This window comes from Mustela nivalis (assembly GCF_964662115.1).
Source record: "Mustela nivalis genome assembly, chromosome: 16".
Lineage (NCBI taxonomy): Eukaryota > Metazoa > Chordata > Mammalia > Carnivora > Mustelidae > Mustela > Mustela nivalis.
In genome coordinates this window covers 56351488-56371573 of record NC_139035.1, presented here as the reverse complement: position 1 = coordinate 56371573, position 20086 = coordinate 56351488, and the positions used below count along the sequence as shown (strand labels likewise).

At 39.7% G+C, this 20086-nt stretch overlaps 1 long non-coding RNA gene across 1 annotated transcript in view; it reads right to left on the bottom strand.

The window, feature by feature from the left end:
- Positions 1-20086, bottom strand: part of LOC309849918 — an 86583-nt gene that overhangs the window by 48522 nt on the left and 17975 nt on the right. Inside the window, exon 2 of the long non-coding RNA XR_014303990.1 lies at positions 7414-7563. This is a non-coding gene — a long non-coding RNA (uncharacterized lncRNA). The remainder of the gene's footprint in view (positions 1-7413; positions 7564-20086) is intronic.

Genomic DNA, 20086 nt, shown 5'->3' with positions numbered 1-20086 from the left:
GACATGTGAGTGAAAATGCAGAAACAAGATCATAAAAATTAACACGATTAAGACAAATGAAATCATTAGGTTTTTGGAAGCTGCTGGTCTCTAGCCTTATATGCTCACTTACAAGCAAGCAAGTGAGCTCAATGGTAAACAAAGAAGGAGGAGCAGGAGAAGCAGCTAAATTAAAGGATATGAGTTAAATCCCACTAGGAATAAGGAAAGGCTATTAAGGCTGATGCAAAGAATTTCAGATTCAGACTTGTAGTCAGAACCAGGAAGATAGAGGGGAGAAGCAGCTCGTTCTCTCTTTCGTAGAACACTACGATTTGACTACCTCACATTTCGGATCTTCTAAACCTTATCTGCCACTGTCTGTTCTTCCATTTCCCAGAAAAACTCTTCCAGCTGCCTGACCAAACCTTTGAATTCCAACTTTTGTGACAGACTGTTGCCCTTGAACTGGGAAAGCTCTGCAACTGGGAACTTTCAAATCTTCCCGGGAAGGTTTGTACATGTGCACAAAACCCAAAAGGCTCGATTTAGTTGCTGAGCTCATGGGCACTGTGGCTATTCATTCCCCAGTTTCCACCCCAGACCATGGTTGAGGCCAACCATAATTACCTGTTTCTTTCTACTGGGAAGACCCAACTTGTCATTTGGACAGGAGCGGCCATCTGGAAGAGTTATTCTAAGATGCATTTGTGCCCATCCTGATTCTGCCCCACTTATACTCTGAATTTGTCAGCACCTATTATTTTGAAAGATCCAGTAAGAAGAACTATGTCTGGAGAAGACTGTGTGTGTTTCCACTTGAGCTCCAGTTTCTGGAACAGAATGACTAAGTGCAAGGACACACAACTCCCGTAGTTATGGTTCAGTCAAATTGCCATGAGTTTTACTTACAAAACTTAATGAGATAGTCAGCACAGTTCATTCCAGATTATCTAATAAAAGAAATCACAGAAGTGATGCTGGACTAGTTAAGACTGAAATGACTACCCCCTGATGCGCGATAGTCTTGTGCAGCCACCAGAGGGGAGACTCTTCTTGGACAGGGGAAGGGAAATGAGCTGAGAGGAATGCACGAAGCACTCATGGACAGACAGAGCCATGTGCGTGAGCTGCCATCTTTTTTCCTTCTCAATGTACTGACCCTTATTTTCCAACACGAGACACCTTTTTAAGACCAAAACAGAATGCTAAAATAATTACGTGCAACAACCCATGTAAACTGGGGCTATCCCAGACAAACTTAGAAAACGGGACATCCCTACCTCCTCGAGTGTGGGCCCAAATACCAAGGCATTGTCACCCGCAAATCCCAAACCTAATTGTTATTATCTCCCTTTAACAAATATGAAAACTGACAGGTTTGCTAACTCTGTGGACTACAAATTAGTATTCTCACTCCACAGACAATTGGATTGAGAAGCAGAGAAACTAACTCTACTTTACACTAACAAAAGTATCTCTTTGTTAAGTATCCTGTTAATGTGATAAAAAAATACTTTATCGGGAGGGCATGCCGTCTGCCTTGACTTTCTCTATCCTAATAAAACCCGAATAACTGAAAAATCTCTACTTCATTGGCAATGTTTAGACAGAGAATAAATATACATACCACTCAAGTTTAAAATGCTTTGCCCCCAAGCTTAAACATTTTGAGCATCTCCTGCAAAACTATGACCCTGAGTTTTTAATTGTTGACTCGAAGACTTGGGGTATTTCATATCTGCAGCAATTGAAAGAATGCTATTCATGTTAACCACAAGAGGCTTAAGAGAGAGAGCTAACTGCTGCATCCGCATTCTTGGAGAGGTCTAAAAGCAAAAGAGGCTCTTCTGTTGCTTGACAGCAGCAGGGGTCTGAGGGCCCTCTCAGGGAGCCTGCCGGCAGGGAGGTGAGTCATGGAGGAGTGCCAGAGCTTCTGAACTCATCCACTTCAGGAACGAGGAACTCAGTGCCCACAGGGAATGAGATCAGCTGCTTTTAAGGACAATCTGGTTGTCAGGCTCAATGAACACCCACATTAGACATCACTGGACATGTAAGAAACAGGACATGTGGTTCCTATGTTGCCTCTGAAATCCTGGCTCCACAGGAACACTTGGAGACATATTTTCCCCAAGGCCTTCCAAGGAAACGAGGAGTGCTTGTTTTCCACAAATTTGTTGAGTTTTAGGACACTATAATTTCCAAATATTATTACCTTCCCTCTGAATGTGAATTTATTCTAAGGCGCCATGTTTGATGTGTCTCTCAGACGTTAAAATTGTCTCCTTTAGGGGCGCCTGGGTGGCTCAGTGAGTTGGTCCGCTGCCTTCTGCTCGGGTCATGATCTCAGGGTCCTGGGCTCCAGCCCTGCCTTGGACTCTCTGCTCAGCTCAGCGGGGATCCTGCTCACCGCCCCCTACCCCGCCCCCGCCTGCCTCTCTGCCTACTTGTGATCTCTCTCTCTCTGTCAAATAAATAAATAAAATCTTTTTAAAAAAATTGTCTCCTTTAAGAGAGATGTAGTGTCTTTAGTGGATTATCTTATTGTCTTTTAAGACCTCGAGACTTTCAGAAGTCATTCCTTGGACATAAACCATGTGTCCTAGGTTCTCTGTTTTGTACTAGGCATGTACTAGTGAATATCAAGTGATAACTCGCATAATGAGACAAGTCTTCATCAGGTGGCAGAAAGAAACGTGTACCCTATCAATTTTTTGATCTACACTACATGAAAAAACTTTGTTTATTCAACCCACCCAATTTTGTTGTACATGATTTCAAATCTATTTATCAAAGAGATTTGTATTTATATAGACAGACAGAGCAAAATTTAGAGCACCACAAATCTTTCCACTTACCCATGAAGTGACTTTTGACCTGAATTTTGATCTGTCTTTGGCAGTTAATCATCAAAAACAGCGTAGGAAACATATGTAACCACAGCCTCAGTGACTGAATATTCTCTAATGTTATAATCAAGTTTCACAACTTTACAAAGTCTATCTTTGTGAAAGTGTCATAAAACTGATCCATTATTGACACTGGACTGCCATTAATGCAAAATGAATAGCTTCATTATATGAGAACCTCACAAAAAGGAGAGAAATTAAATCCCCCTACCTTCCCTCCATTGTTCCCAAAAGAAAATTTGATTTGTATATGTAGAATCCCTGCTCTGTTCTCAACTACCCTAATTTCCTTGACTTTGACCAGCCCCCAGGATAACTCTCACTCCACTTTTTGCCCCAGGAGCATTTTGTCAATATGTACTGAAGATTGGCTGTTGGAAAGCAGCCTGCCAACCAAATCTCTGGTAGTCATGGAATTCTGACTTATATTCACCCTTTGGGGCTCACAGGCTCTGAATCTCAACTCACTTGGCCTTTATTTATTTATTTATTTATTTAGTTCCACTGTCATTTGTTCAGGACACATTGCAGCTCTCAAAAAATGTAACACGTATTTTGAAAAACAATTTTTACTTCATAGATAAAATCTTGATAACACATACAACTGTCTCCAAAATATTTCATGGAAATGTATAAACTTGTAAGAATAATATATTTCTATGACCATATTAAGATACATATATTTAATTTTTCTTTGTAAATCTAGTTATTATCAACATCAGAACTTATACTTTTTAAATATGCATTGCAAGTCCATGTAAAAGCATAAATTACATAAAATATATTTTATGACCCTTATGTAATGATTTTTTTGTTTTATAATTAAGCCGTAGTATTTCTGAAACTATAGTAGTCCATTACATCATGCCATATATATATATATATAATGCTTTTTCTTTGTTCAATTTTTTGTTTTCTTTTTTTTTTACATAGAACTTTTTTTCTTTATTTTTTATTTTTCAGTGTTCCAAGATTCATTGTTTATGCACCACACCCATGCAATACGAGCTCTCCTTAATGCCCAGAACCGGGCTCACACAACCCCCCACTCCCCTCCCCTCTAAAACCCTCAGTTCGTTTCTCAGAGTCCACAGTCTGTCATACTTCATCTCCCACTCCAATTTCCCCCAATTCACTTTTCCTTTCATTCTCCTAATGTCCTCCATGCTATTTCTTATGTTCCACAAATAAGTGAAACCATATGATAATGAACTTTCTCTGTTCACTTGGCCTTTAGATACCCGTGGGCCTCAGATTGATAATGACAGTTAACATATCCCAAACCTAATATCTTAAATATTCAGATACAGTTATTATCCCATCCATGCTACAAATAACATTTAGTTGATTCATATTCAGAGTCTTTCATTATGTACAGTAAGTATACACCTCCTAGTTAAGGTAAATTTTTTAGCTTACATCTTATCAATAAAATATTTCATAATGTTTATTTTGAAGATGAAATTAAATCATATATTTTTACATATAGATAAGGCTGAGGGTTTACAGACCTTTTTAATTAAAGGAAAACTATGGCATATGCTACCTAAGATCCATGAGACTGAAAGACAGAAGTCTTCACCCAAACTTGTATAACTTTAATAGCATCTAATGATTATATCATTTTGTAACCTAACATGGGTACCTTGTATTTTTAATTCACTGCCTTTGATTATTTGTATTTTATCCCCCTAAATATCTTGTCAGCTGCTAGAAGACAGAGGCTGTGCCCTATGCTCTCATTCTTGCCCATAGCACTTAACTGAGTGTTCAGCATGAGCACTCAATCAGTATCATCTGTCTGCTTTGCATTAACAATATCTGATCACAGGTGTCGCCCGGGAAAGCAGGTCTTCTGATCCTGTTGGAGATTCAGTGTGAGATGTTAAGTGACTGCCTGGAGTCACATAACCTCTGTGTGGCGAAACCAGGATCCAAAAGAAGGTCTGTGTTCCTCCATGGGCCATACTTCTTAGGGATCGACAGATTTTGTATGCCCCCACAAGAAGCTCTCACCCCCGCTAACCTGGACCTCCAAATGGAATGAGCCTGGAACACTAAGAAATGTTTAGGAACTCCTGATTTCAAATCTTGAATTTTCTTTTATTGGTATTCATATACATTCGATATATTCACTCTATATTCAATACATGAATTTTCTTTATCAAGACCATGGGTGGAGTTGAGTCCATCCTCATGAATCTAGCTTATGGGCAGACATAAAATTTTTTAAAAGTTCTCAATATCTTGTCCACCAGTTCCTCAGCAGAGCAGTGGTAATGGCTATATTTAAACATCTTAACACTGTTCTTTCAGGATGTTTTAAGAATTTAGAAAACATTTGCTGTGCGTATTAGCACCCCTAAAGGTGTCGTCATTATTAAGATTAATTTGGAAACAATTAGACGAATCTCTTATTCAGCTTGAGAATCGTACTGTTCACTCTAACTGAACAGTTGGTTTGAAGATCAAATCCACAACCTCAGTGTTACCTTTATTTTGTTAACAACTTCTATAGGATATGCCCATTCACGTGTTCATTTAAAAACCATATTTGGAGACACCAATACTTTCATTCTACCCCCAAAAAGAAAGCCTCTCATTCTTTCTTTCTATTGGCTCTTACGCTCATTCTTTCTTGAATCTCCATGTGCACAAACAGAATTTTTCAGAGGAAAATGCCATTAGCCATGGTTTGGGATTCCTAGTGCCAAGTCAAAAACTCTGCAATGGTTTTTTCTAAACAACAGATGTGCACGATGCCATCTTCCAGCAATGGTTTGTTCACCATGAACTTAGAACTACCCGCAGGTTATCAGATGTCCCCTTGGAGCAGGACCTCTCTGGGAGCGCATGCACTAGCTCATTGCTTCTGAATTCTGTGCTCCGTTTCCTGTACCCATCTGGAGCATCATGTGGGAGCACACAAACAAAGCCCTGGCTTCCCAGAAAGACTGTCAGCTCACCTCTAGTTAGAGGTCACACATTGGCCACCCGAGGGTGAATCTGGCTCCAAAATGCCTTGCCTTTAGTGAGTGTAGTATTTGAACTTACTCATCCCTAGCTGCAGATTATTGCTTGGAAATCCAGCTACTCATGAAAATCAACTGGGAAGGTTTTATTTTTTATTGTATTTACTTTTTTAAAGATTTTATTTATTTATTTGACAGACAGAGATCACAAATAGGCAGAGAGGCAGGCAGAGAGAGGAGAAAGCAGGCTCCCTGCTGAGCAAAGAGCTCTGGGCTCAGTCCCAGGACTCTGAGACCAAGACCTGAGTCAAAGGCAGAGGCTTAACCCACTGAGCCACCCAGGCACCCCTGGGAAGCTTTTAATATTCATGCCTGAGACCTGTACCCATATATTCTACTTTAATTGGTCTGCAGTAGGACCTGGCCATCTGAATAAATTTCAACCTCTCCAAGTGATTTTGTGCAAACCACAGTTGAGGACCACTGCAGTCTCTATTTAGGGCCCGAGAGCATGGCTGACAAGGAACTCTGCAACAAACAGCAGGGTGAAACCGGGAAATCTGGGGATGGAGAAAGGAGCAGGAGCACCCCAGGGCCAGACTCATGATGGGTGAACAATCCGACGTGGGTCATATGCAAGAGTCAAAAGGCAGAGCCGGGTTGTTGTCCAGACCAGATACTCAGAGGCAACACTTTCAAGGTAAGAACAGTCAACAAATCTAGAATTCCTATGAGTGCAGCTTATAGTGCCAAGGTAAATATAGTCAAATCTCTACCATTGGAGGCAGCACCCAGAAAGATCCCAGGGCCAAGTAAAATAGACTAGGGTATTTATCGAAGGTGACCAAAAGGACAGAAAATCAGAGTTAAGGAGGAGAGACAAGTCAAGGACCCAAAAGGTAAGGGGAAAAAAGCCCCCAAAAGCAAAGAATCAGGTTGTTGGATGAAGTAGTTTAGGACTAAAGCATGAATGGTGAGAGTTTTTAGTGCCCTCCACTTACCTAGTCCTTGTGTATGTTCTAGGAACTGTTGTTGCAGGTTAAAACAAGATAATTCATGAAAACCACCTTGAATCAGAAGCAAGGCCGCAAATCTGGTACAGTGGTTCAGTATCAGCAGCAACAAACGTGAACAGAATTTCTATTCCCATCAGGGGCCTTGGTCTTCTGAGTGCTGTCAGTGAGACTTGTGTATTGGGTGCTAAAAGTGACAGTTAATCAAGACACCATAGCATAAGGGACCGGTGTTGGAGTCAGTACATAATGCAGCCTCGGGTAGCTAAATGGTGAGTCAGAAGGACAATTATTCCATTGGGTTCATTGTACCCAAGTAGACTTTAACAACATCATGAAGTTCTTCCTGTGAAGAATAAATGGGACCTGATCAATTAGTTATTATTGTCATTGCTCTACGGTTGTATTAGTTATCTTTTGCAGCCTAACAAATTACCCTAAAGCTTTGCGATTTAAAGTAACATTTATGAAGTCACAAAGTCTCTGAGGATCAGGGATTTGGAAGAAGTATAACCAGACAGTTCTGGTTCAAGATACCTTCATAAGGGTTGAGTTCAAAGGTATGACTTGGGCTACACTCATCTGTGTGCCTGCTTCCAAGCTCACTCTTGTGACACTGGTGGATGGCTTCAGTCTCACCACATGAGCCTCTCCAAAAGTTGTTCTCAACATGGCAGCTGACTCCCCCTAAAGAGAGAGAGAAAGGAACAGAAAGATAGGAAGAGACAGACAAGAAGAGAGAGTGAGCATGACAAAGACAGCACTTTTATAACCTAACCTCAGAAATGACATACCACCACTTCTGTCATCTGTGATGGGCGAACACTGATACAAGGTGGCAGGAGCGCACAAGGATATAAATACCAGGAGAGGAAGATATTGAGGACATCTTGGAGACTGGCAACCAGTGGGTGTTGCTGCCATCTTTGTGTATAATTTATTTGGTCTCTCAAAAACATTCCCATTGTATAAGTGAAGATGCTGGGATTCTGAGAGATTTGGTGATTTGAACAAGACCACATTGCTAGTAAATTGTTCTTAGTTGCTGGAGTTTTCCTGGTCATGGTGACAGGGAATTCATTGGCCATCCATAAGTCTTCTACTATTACTCAGTGGTAGTTCTTCACAAACTGCAGTAAAATAAGACATGAATTGAAAAGTTTTCTCAGTCTGTTTGGATCTGGTTAGCATACCTGGCTTCAGCCCAGTCCCTTATAAGGAAATATCCTCAGGCAGTAAGGAATCAGATGGATTAAATCTTTTGTTCATGTTCAATTCTACTACATAAGTCAAAACCATACTCCTGTCTCCACTGACTCTCAGAATAAGGCTCCAGGTTTAAAATCTCATTCAGTCTCCTGTCTGTTTAAATAAAATCTACAAATAGGGTTTAATGTTGTTCAAGCTAATGTATGCATCTATAGATCAATAGAATAATAAATACGTAATTATAGGACAAGGAAATTAAGAGCAGAAATGTATTTGGAAAATTGATGAGAATTGGAGACAAGAAAAGGGCAAAGTTTGAAAAGCAAAATATCAAAGATGGCATGTGTAAGGGTGCTAGAGACTACATGTCTGCCTCCCTCAAAATTCTTAACGTTGAAATCTTAGCCCCCACTGTGATGGGAATTAAGTCATGAGGGTGTAGTCTTCATGAATAAGATTAGTGACCTTATTAGAAGAGACTGGAGAGAGCTTTCTCTCTCTCTCTCTTGCTCTCTCTTTTGCTTTTTCTCCCTTCCTCCTCTGTCTCTCTCCCCCTTCCCATTTTCTGCCACAAGAGGACACAACAAGAACACATCTGCAAATCAGGAGGCACGTGCTCACCGGACACTGGATCTTGGACTTTCAGCCTCAAGAACTTGAGAAACAAATGTTCTTTAAACTTCCCAGTCTATGGCATTATATTATCACAACCCAAACTAAGATGAAATAGATTGGGAAAAATTGGCAGTAATTGTTCCTAGTGACACAAGCTATAATCTCCTTATTGCCTCCACTCTTTTGTATTTGATCCTTATAATTTTTCATTAGTTTTTTTTTTTTTTAATTGGGAGAGACATTCACCTTGCATAAACATTTTTAACACCCTGGCCATGTTATTGCCTTTGTATGAGAATTTTTGTATTTCCTGCCTTGAGATATCTTGTGCAAATATAAGCAAATAGGTACTCTGTATCAGTCTATAATTTTTCCTACTTTTTCTATAGGTGGAAATATACCATACATAGTATTATGTACCTCAGTTTTTTCCAATTAGTAGCATGTCTTGCAGAGCTTTCTATTTCAGTACACAAAGAGATTCCTTGGTCATTTTTAATCGTAATAGTATTCCATGTGGTTATCTAAAATCTTTTGTTATAATAAGCCCTGCCTCAAGAAATAACTATATATATGCCATTTTACACACAAGGGTGAGGATACATCTAGGATAGTTTTTTAGAAGTAGAATTGCTGGGTCAGAAGATGTGTGCACCTAGAGTTTTGATACATTTTGCCAAATTGATTCCTTAGACGTTTTAACCATTCATATTCTTGTCAGCATGGTATAGGAATGGCTGGTCATCCACAATCTTTTTTTTTTTTTTTTTTGAAGATTTTGTTTATTTATTTAATGGAGAGAGAGAGATAGCGAGAGAGGGAACACAAGCAGGGGGAATGGGAGAGGGAGAAGCAGGCTTCCTGCTGAGCAGAGAGCGTGATGTGGGTTCAATCCCAAGACCCTGGAGTCAGAACCTGAACCCAAGACAGATGCTTAACCGACTGAGCTATCCAGGTGCCCCAGTCATCCACAATCTTAGCAGCAAGACTCAAACATGGGTCTTGCCTCATATAATAAGTAAAAAATGGTTTCCAGAGTAACTTTTCATATATTTAAAAGCCATTTTAATTTCATTTCCTTGTAGTTTCTATTCACACATCTTACATTTTTTTTCACTGAGTTATTGATCCTTTTCTTGATATTTGCAAGATATTTTTATATGTTAAAGAAATTCAGCCCTTTGCCTGTGACAGGAGTTTCAAGCATTTTTCCCTATTAAGTTTGTCTACCAACTTCACTGTAGTGATTTCTAACTTTTTTTTTCTTCTTTTGTGAGGGGTGTGCGAAACATTTTTATTTTTATATAGTCACGCCTACCAATATCTTTCAATGATTTCTGAGTTTTGTGTCACACCATTTCTTAACCAATTACCTTTCCTGCATCTACCTAGACTCAGGAAAGACACATCTTTAAGTCGAACCCACAAAAAGTCAACTTCTGTTCCAAAGCTCAAGATGCTCTTGGGGGGGAGGGGGGAAGAGTGAAAGAAATTTTAAAGAACACAAAGACAGTTTTAAATAAGCCACAGTCGTTTTTCGTGTTTCATCTGTTGATGATCCATGGGTACGAGAGCCTTCTCTAATTCCATTTTTGGCTGGATCACTTGCCAGGTCAAAAGAGAGAGAGAGAAAAGGAAAGAATAAGCAAGTAAGAAGGCAGGCAATCATACCTTCCACTCTGAAGGTGTGGTGTGAACAAATGAATCAGGCAGATCTGGGGAAGAGGAGGGTGCCAGGATTTATGGCCAAGGCTCTCCTCACCTAGGCAACAGTTGGTAGGCAGCATTTGTGGCAGTGGCTAAAAGCTATTTCAGGGCTTGGCTGGGACAGTATCTGCTGAATAACTAGGCCAGTCTTAGAGCCAAGATCCACAGCTCAGCTGCTGTTGCTGCTGCTGAAGAAGGCTCAAAACTCATTTTTGCTGAGTCAAATCTCTCTTCGGGGATTTAGAAAACAAATGAGGCTCTGAGAAGTGGAAATTCTTCTGGACAATTCTTTGGGAAACAATGCAGTGGGTCTTTCGGTGTTTCCGTTCCTCTATAATGAATTCAGTCAAAGGTAGAGACCCCCTCTTCACGATTTAAAACTAACTCACTTTGGAAGAGACTTCCCTGGTTTTAGGCAGAAACCATGGGATGGGAGAAATAAGCAAATGAGAAAATGAAAAGGAAAGGGAGAGAAAACTACTTATAGATACATATTTCAGTATGAAAGACAGATGCACACAATTTTCCATGCCAGCCAGTCTGCTGTGTATAAATAGGAAGAGCTCAAGGTAAACTACCAAGAAAATGACTCATAGGGGCAAGAATAAGGAAAGAGATCAAGTGTTCCTGAGTTATTAGTAACTTGAAATTACATCCTTATGCAGAGATCCTTCAAAGCTGCATTCTCTAAGCGTGGACCTCTGGTAAGCCTGACCCAGCAGTGACTTTGAGTAAGTAGAGCCAGGATATTTCAGGGAATGTTTCGTATGTCCATCCCATATACATTTTTTTGGGGTTTTTTTTTTTCAGTTTTTTCCCCAATATCTAGGAAATACCTTAAACATTTCATAAAGTGCTTTCACTAAAGCGTGGGTGTTTGAAACACTAATTCTACTTGTCGCCTCATCACTACCTTAGCAAATATTTGTTGCGTACTTACTGTGTGGGGTGCACCATGCCAGTGTGTTAGCAGGAATTTAAAGAGGGATGATTGAGTCAAAAAGACACCATTATGATGAAAAAGGAAGTGGATGGGAGGGTTGGGGGAAGGAGAAACAATATGGGATATCAAGATTCTAGTATATACAGCCAGAGACAATGCAACTACATTTTAACTAACATAGTCCAAATTTCACTCAACTCAAGGTCAGAGCGAAAGTCCAAGTACAGTGTACAGGCACCAACAGAGGCACTGGACCAAACTTCTTCATAGACACGTAATGAGCATAAAGAGGTGACGATTTCACAAACTACGAAAGTTTTTTTTATTTTACATTTCCAAGGGGGTCTTTTCTCTGAATATGTCACTCGTGGGCTAAACATCCGGTACTAGATTCTCAAGGTTTCTGCTTACTTAGACCAAATGTGCTCTCGGGATTTTATTGTTCCATGGATTCTGCTTTCAAGGGCTTCTGATATCTCATCTCTTCTATTTATTGTTTTTTTTCTGTGATTTCCTCTGGTTCTTGGTTTCCATGCCTCTCTACTATCTGCTGACTTGCCCTCCAACTGGACTTTTCAAGAATAATCAGCTCAACCCTTTACTTTACAGTATGGAAGAGATATATGAAGGTATTTTGGGAGTCATTGGCCAAATGTACATTTCTACCTTTGTATCAGATGCTTCTCCAGCCTCATCTGACCAACTATGATCAGAGCAGTGAACTCACATGATGAAAAGACTATCAATACATACGGAAGGAGCCATTGGAGGTGGCTTTCCAAAACATAACTATGATGATGATACATATTCATAGAGTCCTTCTTGCTAAGAAACAATTTACTATTGAATCAAGTGCCTACTGGTACTCTAAATAATAGATTTCTTTCTATGTGATGTAGCTTGCTTGGAATGAGGAGTTTTTTAGACAGAATTGTAGATCACAGCATTGAAAGGGGATGGGGAAGCTCAATCTATCCATTTTCCTAAATGAGTCACTGGACCCTTAGAAGGACTAAGTAAACTTACCTAGCTCAGGACTGGGAATAAAGCCAGAATCCAAAGATCCCCTTTACAATGTCCTTTCCACTCACATTCTTTATTTGCTCTGCATGGTCTTAAGCTAATTTCCCAATTTAAAAAAAAGTGTAGGGGCGCCTGGGTAGCTCAGTGGATTAAGCCTCTGCCTTCAGCTCAAGCTCAGGTCATGATCTCAGGGTCCTGGGATCGAGCCCCGCTTCAAGCTCTCTGCTCAGCAGGGAGCCTGCTTTCTCCTCTCTCTCTGCCTGCCTCTCTGCCTACTTGTGATCTCTCTCTCTCTCTCTCTCTGTCAAATAAGTAAATAAAATCTTAAAAATAAATAAATAAAATAAAAGAGAGTGTAGCTTTTTGTAGACATTTTTACACTAAGATTTCGCAAGTTTTTTCTAGCTTCAATCAATCAGTCATCAATCAATTACAACATCAACAATTTTAGTACTGATAAAAATTTCATCTGAAAGGAACAGGCCAACACAAGCAAAATAATTTCTCAGTGCCAAGAAAAGAATAATACGTCGCTGAGAACTTTCAGTTTGCCATGAACCATAAACATAGACTTCAAGTGGTGGGAGCTGGGACTCATTCATTCCTCTGATTACGGAACCAACTTAGTTGGCTATGGTTAAATTCAATGACCTGTAAATCATGGGAACATCCGAAGGAAACCATCACAAGCGAATTACGACAAACACACCTAGAGCACGGGAAGTGAGCAAGCAGTTGAATAACCCTGAAGACGTTTATTACATACATGTTGGGCGGAAATGCACACTATAAATCATTATTGGTTAATGTATGTGATTACTTATAAATTTAGATCTCTAAATTAAAACCAGTGTCTTTGAAGGTGGACAGAGGCAGATAACCCTTCTTGAAAAGAGAGCTTGAGAGATTTTAAAAAATGTGAGGCTAAAACAAAATACTTTTCTTGAATTAAAAAGAAACTTTTAACTTTCAATTTTTGAGCTCAATAAAAACAAACTTTCAACTTCTTTTAAATGAATATCATTTTTGTAAGCCCTGCATCTGGCATTCTCCATCCCTGGCATCTGGCAACCTCTGGACTGGGAGAAGAAGCAACTACTCTGTAGACAGGCTGCAAGCTAGTAAAAGCCTCCTATATCAGTAAAAATATCAACTCGCAGCAGAGATGAATTTCGTTTGGAAAATTCTCCTTTAGTCTTAGGAATGATACTAAACCATCTCAATCTGCTTCTAATTTATATTTAATCTCCAGTATTAAATGCATGCACTTACCATCAGGAGGGTTTAGCTAATTCCTCAATCTGCCCCTTACCCAGTCTCCAGCATCATGGCCACTCTTGGAACACACTGGCTTCTGGCTTCAGAGACTGAGACTCTATCTCAGACACCAGTAATGCAGCTCTGAACATAGCAGGCACTCAAAACTGTTTCTGGAATAAATGGGGCATGGAGAGAAATTTAATAGATTCATTTCTTTCCTGCCTCCTATGGTCGTACTCCAGACCAGACAACAGACCCTAAAGCTTTTACTCTAAACCAGGTTTTATTAATCTCTCTCCACTATTGACGTTTGGGTCCAGATAAGTTCTTGCTGTAAGAGGGGCTTTCCTGTGTCTAATGGAAGGTTTAGTAAGATCTGTGGCTTCTACTCACTGAATGCTGGTAGGGCCACTGCGATGAAAGTATGACTGCCAAAAACAAATGTCTGCTGGGGGAGCAAATTTGCCTCCACTTGAGAACCCCTGAATGAAATAGCTTGAATGACAGTAGTAACTAGAAATCAGAAGGCTGGGACAACATTTCTAATCACAGCAAGAGTATTTTTTACCCACAGAATTATAGAATCTAGCTAATCTAATCTAATCCAATCTGATTTATGGCTAGTTGATGTAATTGATTAGAAGTAAGATCAAGGTAACAGCTTTTCTCCTCAAAATAACCTCAGTAGTATGTTAAATACATCAGATACATTGTTGCATTCAACCCTTGCAACAACTTTATATACTTAGTTTGCAGAGGAAGAAATAAAGATTTGGAAATGAAGCATACCAAAGGTGAGATGGGTATGACTTGGTTCAACCTGATTCTTCTCACAAGTACATGTTCTTATTCACCGCATCATTCCTTTATAATCTGTTACAGTCCTGGACTCCCTCTAATTCTAAATGCAATTCTAGATGCAACTCATTTCATAACAGACCCTGGTGAAGAGTATGAATGAGTCAGTGACAATATATTCCTCTTACAAGAAAAACATTTCAAGGGCTATGATGTACTGAAGGTGAGTCATTAGAAACCCAACTATAAAGAAAGAACAAAATCTGTGTTTTACAGGGACACGGAATAAATTTCTGCAATTATTCCATTTTGGGTCACACTTCAGTTTATGGAGCCTACCAGAAAAATAACATCGGAAGAGAATGGTGGGATCTCAGTGGAACTTTCTCCAGGAAAAGGTGAAATAGAGTCAGCAGGAAAGAGAGTTCTGTCACTTTCATGTTTGACACTCACAGACCGTGCTAAAGAAAACATTTCTGGCATATTTTTAGCCTTATTATGGAAAAATGGACCCTGCTGGGTCACATGGACAAGCTTCCAATCCAATAAGAGTCAGAAATGCAAAAGAAAAATACCCTGGGAAAGTTTTCTCCCTGTTCATACAGAGCAGAGCCTACAGTGCATTCCCTTGTCCAGCCTATAATTAAGACGAAAGGCATGTTCCCCTCCAATTTGCTGCCTGGTGGCATGGTTCACATTCCATCCGGGCTGCAGTGGCCTGGTTCGTCCTAATGCGACACATTTTTAAGGCAAGGGAAAAAAAAGTAAAACACACATTTTACTCTTAAGTGTTTCATAGGATGAGCTATTTCAGTCTATACTATTTTTAACTCAGTTAAAAGAAAACATTTTTGAATTGACCATTTCTTACAGGAACTCAAGTATAAGGCTGCCTGTCTTTAGAGAGTAGCTGTCTTGTTTGCTCAAGGTGCCGTCCATTTGGTTGAGACCCTTAGCTGTGATGATGGGTCAGCCCAAAAAGTTTTGGACAGTATGGTATGTGCCCAGAAGGTCAGATACTTTCCACAGCCTCTTGGGGTATCAAAACTTAGCCAACGAACTTTTGAGAAGAAGGCTGTTTGTGAAAAGTCTGATACTTTTGAATTCCACTCAGACTGAAAAAACATGAGAACTGTCTTTTTTTCATAGAAATGCCCCCTTCTTACCTCTCCTTAAACCCTTCAAGCTCAGGCAGTCAACTCTGAATAAAGCATAGCTAGAATGAGATCTCAAGGTTGACCTACATAGATAAACACAGATGTATGTTTTTCTGAAATTCATATAAATGTATATAATTGTGTATATATGTAAATATATATATACATTTATATATGTAAATATATATATACATTTATATACAATTATATAAATTTCTATATATATTAATTTCTGGAATTTATACATATACACATATATGTATATAACTTCTGAGTTCCATGTTTCTTTCCATCTTCTAGAAAAAATCATCAGTGTCTTGTCACTCATTTGGTAACATTTTTGAACTGAAATTACTTCACTCACAGTGAATAGTAATACTATTTGAAATACAATTAAATTTTCATTACTCACATTACAGTGCTATGGTGTCAAAGCATACACTCATAGACCATTCTGTGTCTAAGGAAATCACCTTTAAGAGGGCTTAGAAACTTATAGGTCTGACTGAATCAAATCATTTCCACAGTAGCTACATTCCACCCCCCACCCCCCCCAGTGAGAACTTAACTCCAACAAATAGTTGAATCTTTATAAGTTTTCCCAACTGAAAACTTAACACATCAGTCTCAAAGTTAGAACTCTCAGAGAGAGTATGACAAATAGACGAATCTGCTCTATGTGTATTAATACTGTACTTACTAATTGCAAGCTCTGTAATTATCTCTTCCAGATGTGTCCCATCCTGTACCTCAACTCCATGCCTGGGGCCTTTTTAACAAACAAGCGTGTTTTGTTTTGTTTTGTTTTGTTTTTTTAAGAGGGGGTACAACAGACAACTGAGTTTCCCAGCAGCACTATAAGCCCTAGTAGTCATTTGGCTTTAGTCTAGCTTCTCTTTAAAAGTTCTTTCCTGCCTACTGGATCACCCCATTCCAGCTCACCCTTGCATGAGTCATGAAACTGCTGTTCACACCCATTGCCTAACGTTCTGTGAAGCATGAGGGTTCTGTGGTCCCGATCAGGGATCACGGGAGTCCCTCTGACAGGACTGGCTAAGAGTTCCCAGACTCATACTTCCTAAAGTTAGATTCAGAGGCTGTTCGTTAATGAGCCTTCCTACTTCTGAATGGTACCCCTTTATAATTCTGAGCAGTGAGATAGAAAACAGCAAGAGAGGAGAAGGATTGGTTTCCTGTCAAGCTATGTTTTGTAAATGCAAGATATTATTCCTAAAATGACTACATCCTGTTATAGGTGAAGTTAGTTTTAACAAGTTAATTAGATGAGAAACAAGAAAATATGAGAAAGCTATCGATTCCTTTTAGTAATTAGTACAATAAAGCAAAGTTATTTGTAATGGCATGAACTAAGCCTGAGCTGTTGCTTAAGGAAGAAAAGAAATCATACCTTGCCTAATGGTTAACGTTAGTTAAGGGTTAGAACTAGGACAAGACGGGCTCAGGCCAATCCAACAAGCAACAAGGAGACTTGCTCTGAAATCCAGGAAATCCTTTCTGCACATGGTATGCACCGCAGCTCCTATTGGCTCTAACACAAACCACTGGAAGAAAATTCCTTTTTGTTTAGGCTCATTGCTTCTCAAGTATGCAAAACTGTTAACTTACAATAGGAGAACAATCGATATTCTTACTGGCTCATGTAAATAAGAATCAAATTCAAAAAGGTCCCTATTAACATGAGTGTTATCTGTGTTGAACAGCTTCCCAGGATAGCAAATGGACTCGGCTGGCCTGTCTCACAATTCTTACCTTCACCCCCCTTGGAGTGTGTAACTATTCCACCACAATTAATAAACAATTGCTCCAGGAATGAGGTAACAGAAGATCAAAGATGGGTCCTCCTGATGTTTCAGAGAACAGTTCCATCAGAGGCCAGGCCACCCTCTTGGCAGGAACGTTAGAGAAGAGACCAGAACAAAGGATGGTAGTTGTATGAGGTAAACTTTTCAGATCTCTTCCAACCTTGCAATGCTAATGAAATGGCCGTCTTCCAAATGATTTTCCAACCTCAGGAGAAAATGATGGCTTCTGAATTAACTCAAAAGAGGGTTTCAAAACACTGCCTCGTTCAGCTAGATATTTCAGAAAAATAAAGGCCAGAATCTACCTTAAAGTGTGATGTGGCCAAATAATAGTAGTCATGGTGGCAGGGGTAGTAATAGTTGTAATTCTAGCATTAGTGATAATAATAATGGTAGTAATAGTAATGGAGGATCCAAAATTACTGCTCTCTTTTCAAGTACCTCCATGGAATTCATTTTTTTCTGTAGAGCAACCTACTAATTATATTTCATGGAAGTTGGTATCAAGTTTCATTATCTTTGAGAAAAACGATCCACTAAAGGAGCTGATGGCATTTGGAGCTGTCTTGGGGGCATGCTGAGTTTGGGGAGGGGAAATTTGGAACAAAGAGGAGATAATCCAGAATGAAGAGCAGACTTTTCCTCCGTAGAAAATGCCATTGACTTTGATTCGGATGCTGAATGCACTCAAGGTGAACATTTCCAAACTGTATACAGCTGGACCCACCATACTGGGAATATTTTCTTTTTGAAGAAAAAAAAAAAAAAAGATATTGCAGAGTTGGCAGAACAAAGAATGGAAATACAAGCAGAAACAATATCATAGTCCGGAATGTGACTGCTGGCAAAATTAAAGGACTTCGTTGATGTATAGAAAGTTGTACTTGTTGCCCTTATCTTGTCGTGCAGGAACACAAGGATGGTGACCCAGAAGTATTAGCAGAGGCTGCCGTGATTATCACAATTTTGTGCCCAACTGTATGTACCACCCGTAACGCAGACAAAGCATGTTACACTTGAGGGTTCAAGGAGCAGGGAGGATTGGTGTTTGTCCACACACTGGCTGAATATACATATGAAACAATCAAGATTTCCAAGCAAACTAGAGATAAGAAAAGAAAGAGAGAATCGATGCTCTCAAAAGAGAAATTAAAAAGTTCCTACATCTGAAGATGTTCTAAGAACGAAAGATGGATTCGGCAGTTCAAGAACATAGATCTAACTTTAACCCAAGACAAGACTTATCAGTACTGGCAGTGTATATATAGTTCAGGGTGGGGGGCAAGTGGCTGGGGAATGGAGGCAGGGTATAGGGTAAGACCTCCCAAGCCATGCCCAGATGGGATTGTTTCCAGATATCTGTCCATGGAAGCTCAGTGTCAGGAAAGAGAATGCCTGTCAGAGTCTGGGAACCAGAAGAAAGACGCAGATCCTAGAAAGTAGGTCACACCATGAGTCAAGCTGGAGGAGCTGAGCAGGAAATCAGCCATGGAGTGAGCAAAGGTGGGTGACCAAGGAGTCAGTGAGGAAACATGGTGTTGATAGACTGGCAGGAGGATAGCAAAGAAACTCATGCCATGAACCCCAACTGCCATTAAGTCCTCAGTGCTGTTGTTTCTCTACCAACCGGGGCCTAAGCAGGTAGCAGATGCTCAGTTGGATGCATTTCACATGATTTCACCAAATGAGCCATATGGCCAAAATCATCTAATAGGTTTCATATGCTGTGTGTATTATTCACTGAACAAATAGGTATTGAGTTCCCGCTGTGCACCAAGCACTGTGCTGGGTGCAAGAGGCACAGACATGGGGAAAACCTGGCTTAGATTCACCCAGTCATGGCTATGCCTGTAAATGAGTCTGTAACCAACAGGCTATGGAGAACATTGGAATAGAAATATTTTTAAAGGTTGCTTTTTATTAATTGTTTAAAAATATAGTCAAAGTTCTTAAGAGCCCTATTTGACAGTGAGGCTGGCAGCTTCCAAGTAGCAGAAGTCACTAAAATGTGAAATATCTCAGTCCATGGAAATCTAGGGGTGAGAAGCAGTGGGAGTAAGATCATTCCTACACCTCCTCCAATTTCTTGAGGAGTGAGAAAAGAAACAGTGTCAGGCAAGAGAAGCTGGAAAATGGCATTTTCTCCACTGAGTCACTAAATAAAGACATAATAACTGTTAAGATTTTGTTATCATAATGACATTCATTTATTTATTCAAGCAAAAAAAAAAATGAAACCATTGTTGAGAGCTAAAGGGAGGACTTTATTGTTCTCATTGTTATTGGTTTATCCATTATCTTAAAGGCTCTTAAAGGCAGAATAATGTTAACTAACAGTCAAGAACACAGACTCAGGGGAGAGGCGGTCTGGATCCACAGTCCAGATTCACACCTTCACTAGCTTGGGGAACTTGGGCAACTCCCGTCAACTCTTTGTAATTCCCTCAGCCACAATAGGTGACTTATAATAGATTCAACCTCTTAACCTTGTTGGGAAGATTGAAGGAGTTAATATATGTAAAGCACTTAGGATAGTCTTTGTCTTTCCTCAGTGTTGCAAAGTGCTGGCTACTCCTATTTATTGAGTAACCTTGAGTGCTGGGACCATAACTAGGAACAAGGAAGACATAGTCCCTGTCAAGAAGCTTATATCCTAGTGAGAGAGACAGACAAAT